The following is a 6,491-nucleotide window of genomic DNA, read 5'->3' on the forward strand; positions in this document are numbered from 1 at the left end:
TGCCAACTACCCGAGAAACGCATTTGAAAAATCAGAAAACTGAAACTTTTTACAAAATGGCCGCCCGCTCAGCCGCCATCTTGAATTTCTGACATTTCGGATTTTTCCCATAGTCTGGGTCGTATAACCGACCAAACCCCATTTTTGGATTTTTTCTGACATATCTCCTTCTGTCCGTCCTTAACTTTAAAGACACCCATGTCGAAAAAAATACTTTTCCCCGTAGCTCCCAGTGTTGCCAGGTGATCGAGATGAAAATGGTCAAATGTCATTTGCACGACCCCTTTGCAGGAGGCGTCATCCAAATTTTTGACCGGAAGTCGTTATTTCTACTTTCGACATTTTTGGACCAAATCTCCCAAAGTGTGGCAACACTGGAAAAATTTCTTCACCCAAGCGAAACCTCTCGACAGGACACACAACCGCCTCATACAACTCGACTTTCCAAAATGTTGCCATGTACTCGAAAAATGAATCCCAAAAATTCGAAATTTTCAACTTTTTACAAAATGGCCGCCTGCTCAACCGCCATCTTGATTTTTTGACATTTCGGATTTTTCCCATAATCTGGGTCGTATATCCGACCAAACGTCATTTTTATTTTTTTTCTGCCATAATTCTTTCTGTCTGTCACTAACTTTAAAGTCACCCATGTCGCAAAAAAAACTTTTCCCCATAACTTTCAGTGTTGCCAGACTTTTTTGATAAAAATGGTGAAATGTCATTCGGGTCCCCAAATGTCACCAGACTGCATACCAAGTTTTTGGAATTTCTGGAAATTTCCATTTTCTACTATCCGGGGCCATGGTGGAAAATTTTCTTCCAAAATGGTAGTTTTTTCCGATTCATGGCAACACTCGAATAACAGACCAACAATCGCCCGGAACATTGTACCCCACTCCGATGTCGCCATCTACCGGAAAATTCGTGTCAAACTTTGGGAATTTTTTGATCGCAACAAAATGGCCGACAGCTCAGCCGCCATCTTGTTTTTTGATAATCTGTGCATGTGGCTCTAAAGAAGACTATACATGTCACAAACACCCAAAAGAAATTTTCAAAAACAATTGCGCATCTCGGAGTGACACCTCCCTAAAAACACCTCGAAATCGCATTTTCAATCCAAGATGGCGGCGCGGCCATTTTGTTTTTCCGTTTTTTTCTCAAATTTTTTAACACACCTTGGCAACCCCAACAAACTCCCAAAAAAGAAAAAATTCAGGACTGAAAACAAAAAAGTTGGTGTTTCAAAAAGTGCCGCCATTTTGTTTTTTGGTTCAAAAAATCTAGTAAAGCTGGCAGTCGAAAAATCTAGTTTAAAACAAACACCAAAAATTTTACCCATCTCCCCTTTAAATACCCCAAAAATACCCCTGATCAGTCAGTGAGTCAGTGAGTGGTAATCGAGCTTTATATAATATAGATAGATAGATAGATAGATAGATTGTATATCTGTCAACTTCTGAAATGCCAGCTGACCTTTTGACAAAAGGTTTACCTGGCACTAAGCACAATGTTTTTGTTAGGAAAATAGGTCTGAAAAGTATTGTTTAAAAAGTTAACTTTTCCAAGTTGTGTTAATGCTAAAGAGGTGTTATTTAATTTGTTTACTTTGTTGATATTATTTTGATAAGTGGAGGTGTTAGAATATTATCAAAATACAATATTAGATACTATAACATCTCCATTCCATAGTATACTTTAGAGTTTAGATTGATGCTCTATGATTTTGTCTGTGGTCTATAGTATTAAAAATGAAAACTGTCAGTCTTGTAACGGCATCTCGTGTTTTAATAAATAAAACATACCTTAACGACCTGGTTTTTCTTGTGTTGGAAAATAACTGAAAAAGAAGTGATAAAAGTCATATTTTTTTCTAATTAAATCCATTCTTACTCCCTTAAAATGTATAAAACTTGTATCTGTTTTCTACTTTTGCTAATAGATAATTTTATTGGCTATCGCATGATATAAATTTTTTGCTCATTAGTGTTAAGCTACCCACACTATCACTTGTTTTTGAAGGAAGAGGTGAAAACTTAAAATTCAAAACTTAAATCCTTGTAATTTTGCGAGAAATGGGTCAAGCTCTAAATTTGAATTATTTTCATCGATAAAATTGTCCATAGATTACGCTCTTAAAGTTTGATCACTACATGCCCGGACACACTGTATATTATACATAGATAGAAGATAGAAGATAGATAGATAGAAGATAGATATCTTTATTTTTATTTAAAGGTTAATGACCAACGAAGGGACTCGTTGGTGATCGGATGTCCGAGTTTTTTCAATATCGTTGTCAAATTCCATTAGTATTCCAAATACCACTATCAATTTATTTTACTGGCAACTATAACAAAATAGCGTTGTGTTGTGGAATTCACTACTGGTAACACTTTCGCCCTCCCAATAACTTTTTAGACTCGACAGTCTCTGGCTGCTCGGGCATTCGATCACTGGCGATCGATTAGTACGGTCGTTAGTGAAATACTGTCAAACACTGTGTGGCATTGTATGATTTTGTGAAAATAAAAGGTGTGGTATAACCAAACGAAGTCTCTTTCTTCGGCGACTCCTTTCAATACAGAATACATTTTAAAATCATTCTAATATCTGCAACATGTCCAGGAAGTAATCAAATAAAGTATTTTAATTTAATCATGGATTTTTAGGTTCTACTTTACAGTACAATAATCGTATAAAATACAGGGTGGCCCAGAAGAAAGTTCACTTTTGAAAATTCAAGGAAACGAAAACTGTACATTTTTGTAGAACTTTAACTATTGCAATTTAAAGGAAATTTAGTGCAATTTATTTTAAAATTTACTTTCTTTTATAAATTTTATCGTACACGTGATTCCCTTGACGTTTACAACATTCGGTCAACATACATAAAAATTTTGGAAAACTTTCGTTAGAGTTACCTCGAAATGGATTCAGGATGAATGAATGCTGCAGAGTTTTTGGATTATGAGAGTGTACTCTGCTCATAAGGTAACCCCACAAAAATAAGTCTGCTGGAATGAGATTAGCGCTTCTTAGAGGCAGTGAGATTTCACCCCTGCTTAATTGGTTTGTTGCATTGAAAGGATGATTAATTTTTGAAAGCGCTATACTGGTAGACTGAAAAGCTTTTTGATTTCAAAGCTGCAAGATTCACAAGGCTATGACCGGAGCACTTGGTTTCATCAAGATGGGGCTACGTGTCACACTTCAAATCAGAGCATTTAGATGGTAAGAGACATGTTCCCACAAAAAAATATTTTCAGGCAGAGGTGACATCTACTGGCCACCAGGAAGCCCTGATCTCACTCCAGTAAATTCATTTTTGTGGTGTTACATTAAAAATAGAGTATACTTTTATAATCCAACAATCATGCAGCAACTAAAGCTGAGCATTCGGCAAAAAATTGAAAATAGGTTTCGAGGTAATTCTAACGAACGCATTTCAAGATTTTGATGTATGTTGATCGAATGTTGTAAGCGTCAAGGTAATCTCCTGGGCGATGCAATTTAATAAAGGTACATTTTAAAATAAATTGCATTTAATTTCCTTTGAAATGCAATAGTTAAAGTTCTATAAAAATGTTCAGTTAACGTTTCCTTGAATTTTCAAAAGTGAACTTTCTTCTGGGCCACCCTGTACAATATAAATTCTAAAATCATTACACTGGACATTAAATTGTTGGATTAAAGTAGTATACTGGACATTTTTGAGAAAATTATATTTCATCAACTTCTTTCTCATTTTATTTTCAACAAATTACTTCACAATAAACAATTTGGTTTTACCAAAGGTAGAAGTACTACTGACGCTGGAGTAGCACTACTGAAACACGTCTTTGATGCTTGGGAGAGTAAAAAAGACGCTGTTGGTATTTTTTGTGACCTTTCAAAAGCGTTTGATTGTGTTGACCACCAAACCTTACTAAAAAAATTGCGACATTATGATGTTTCGGATAAGGCACTTGATCTGTTGAACTCGTATCTCACAGGCAGAAAGCAAAAAGTTTGTATTGATGGAACTGAGTCTTCTGGAGCACCTCTTACCATGGGTGTGCCGCAGGGATCGATATTGGGACCTTTGCTATTTCTTATTTATATTAATGACCTTCCCTACTTTGTAAAAGATCTATGTGATATTGTGTTATTTGCTGATGACACATCTCTCATTTTCAAAGTTGATAGAGGTAAAGTAAACCTTGATGATATAAATGACACACTCTCACAGGTTTTGCATTGGTTTACTGTTAACAACTTGTTAAATGCAAACAAAACTAAGTGCATTAAAAGACAATGCCGGAAATTGGCGTCTTTTTTTTTTCGCGCGGCCATCGACCAAACCTTGTTTTTTGATTACAAAATAGTGTAATAAACCAAACTTACTATGACATGTATACCCCTAAACTCAGTCTGAACTGAGTTACGAGCATTAGAAGTTTGATGATTTTACATACTAGATTTTCTTTTTGCCCGCAAGTTTTGTAAGAAATTGCAACAAAATAGTGACATTGTATGTGAAAACAAACAATACCATCCATTAAAGGCTCCAGACATCAGTATGCAGCAGAATCAGCGCAATAAAAAAATAGCGCAAAATTTTGTTGCAATTTCTTACAAAACTTGCGGGCAAAAAGAAAATCTAGTATGTAAAATCATCAAACTTCTAATGCTCGTAACTCAGTTCAGACTGAGTTTAGGGGTATACATGTCATAGTAAGTTTGGTTTATTACACTATTTTGTAATCAAAAAACAAAGTTTGGTCGATGGCCGCGCGAAAAAAAAAGACGCCACCTTCCATACAAAATCTGGCATTGCCATTTACCTTACCTAATATGAGGCAGGTTCCCACACAATTGATGGTGAAGAATGAAATGAAATAGCATAAGTTCCACAACATTCTTCCCACTTTAGACTCTAAACTTCAGTGGGGTCCTCATATTGAAACCTTGTCAGCAAGGCTCAGTTCAGCTGCTTTTGCAGTGAGAAAGATAAGGCAATTAACTGACATTGAAACGACAAGGCTAGTTTATTTTAGCTATTTTCACAGTATAATGTCATACGGCATATTGTTGTGGGGCTCAGCTGCGGACATTGAAACTGTGTTTGTTCTGCAGAAGAGAGCAGTGCGGGCCATTTATAACCTTGGACCCCGATTTTCCTTGAGAGAATTCTTTAAGGAGATTAATATACTGACAGTAGCTTCACAGTTCATTTATGAAAACCTTTTATATGTTCGAAAAAATATAGAGCAATTTACTAGAAAGAGTGATTTACACAAGTTCAATACAAGAAACAAAAATAAACTTGCCGTTCCAAATTTAAGACTGCACAAGATTGGTAATTCATTTATGGGGAAATGTATTAAACTTTTCAATAAATTACCACAAACTGTTGTAGAATTGGCCATTCATAAATTTAAAGCACATCTCAAAAGCACCTTAATGAAAAAGGTCTACTAAGTTGATGATTATGTTACGGTCAATGTGATAAATGTGAAAATTATGAATAATCGCCGGTTATTATGAATAATGACCTCATTATTTGGTAAATGTGATTAATATGAGGTCATTTATGTGTGTATAAAATTAAATAGGCGTTGGGCCACCCCCGCCGCACCTTAACCTATTTTTCACTTTAAATCAAAACATTATGTTATGGGCATCATGGAAAAGTAATATTATGCAAGAAACATTCCAAACTCATTTTGCCAAATTATATTAATATATGATATCAAAACGTTCCAAAATTTTGGCTGTACAAGAGCACGTACAGAAGATGTTGTTCTCTTTTATGGTATTTGTTAGTACTAAGGTTGAATTATTATTAAATAATCACTGTTAAATGTTATTACTTTATCACTTTTACCGCGACTGTCGGTAATTATTCATAATAACCGGGTATTATTCATAATTTTCAATTTATCACATTAACCGTAACAATTATACAGTGTGTCCGGGCATGTAGTGACCAAACTTTAAGGGCGTAATCTGTGGACAATTTTATCGGTGAAAATACTTAAAATTTGGGGCTTGACCCATTTCTCGCATATTTACAAGGATTTAAGTTTTTAATTTTAAGTTTTCACCTCTTCCTTCAAAAACAAGTGATAGCGTGGGTAACTTAACATTAATAACCAAATATTTTATATCATGTGATAGCCAATAAAATTATCTTTTAGTAGAAGTAGAAAACAGACACAAGTTTCATACATTTTAAGGGAGTAAGAATGGATTTAATCTATACTTATAATAAATCTGTAGAGAGGTCAATTCTGTACATGAAATATATTTTCAAAATAACTATCAGGGGGTGATTAGTGATCTATACTGATGCCAAAAATGCAATCAGTAAAATTTTTGTCTGTCTGTCTGTCTGTCTGTCTGTCTGTCTGTCTGTCTGTATGTTCCTTATAGAAACAAAAACTACTCGACGGATTTTAACGAAACTTGGTACAATTATTCTTCATACTCCTGGGCAGGTTATA

The sequence above is a fragment of the Ostrinia nubilalis genome, chromosome W (assembly GCF_963855985.1).
Source record: "Ostrinia nubilalis chromosome W, ilOstNubi1.1, whole genome shotgun sequence".
NCBI classification, from domain to species: domain Eukaryota; kingdom Metazoa; phylum Arthropoda; class Insecta; order Lepidoptera; family Crambidae; genus Ostrinia; species Ostrinia nubilalis.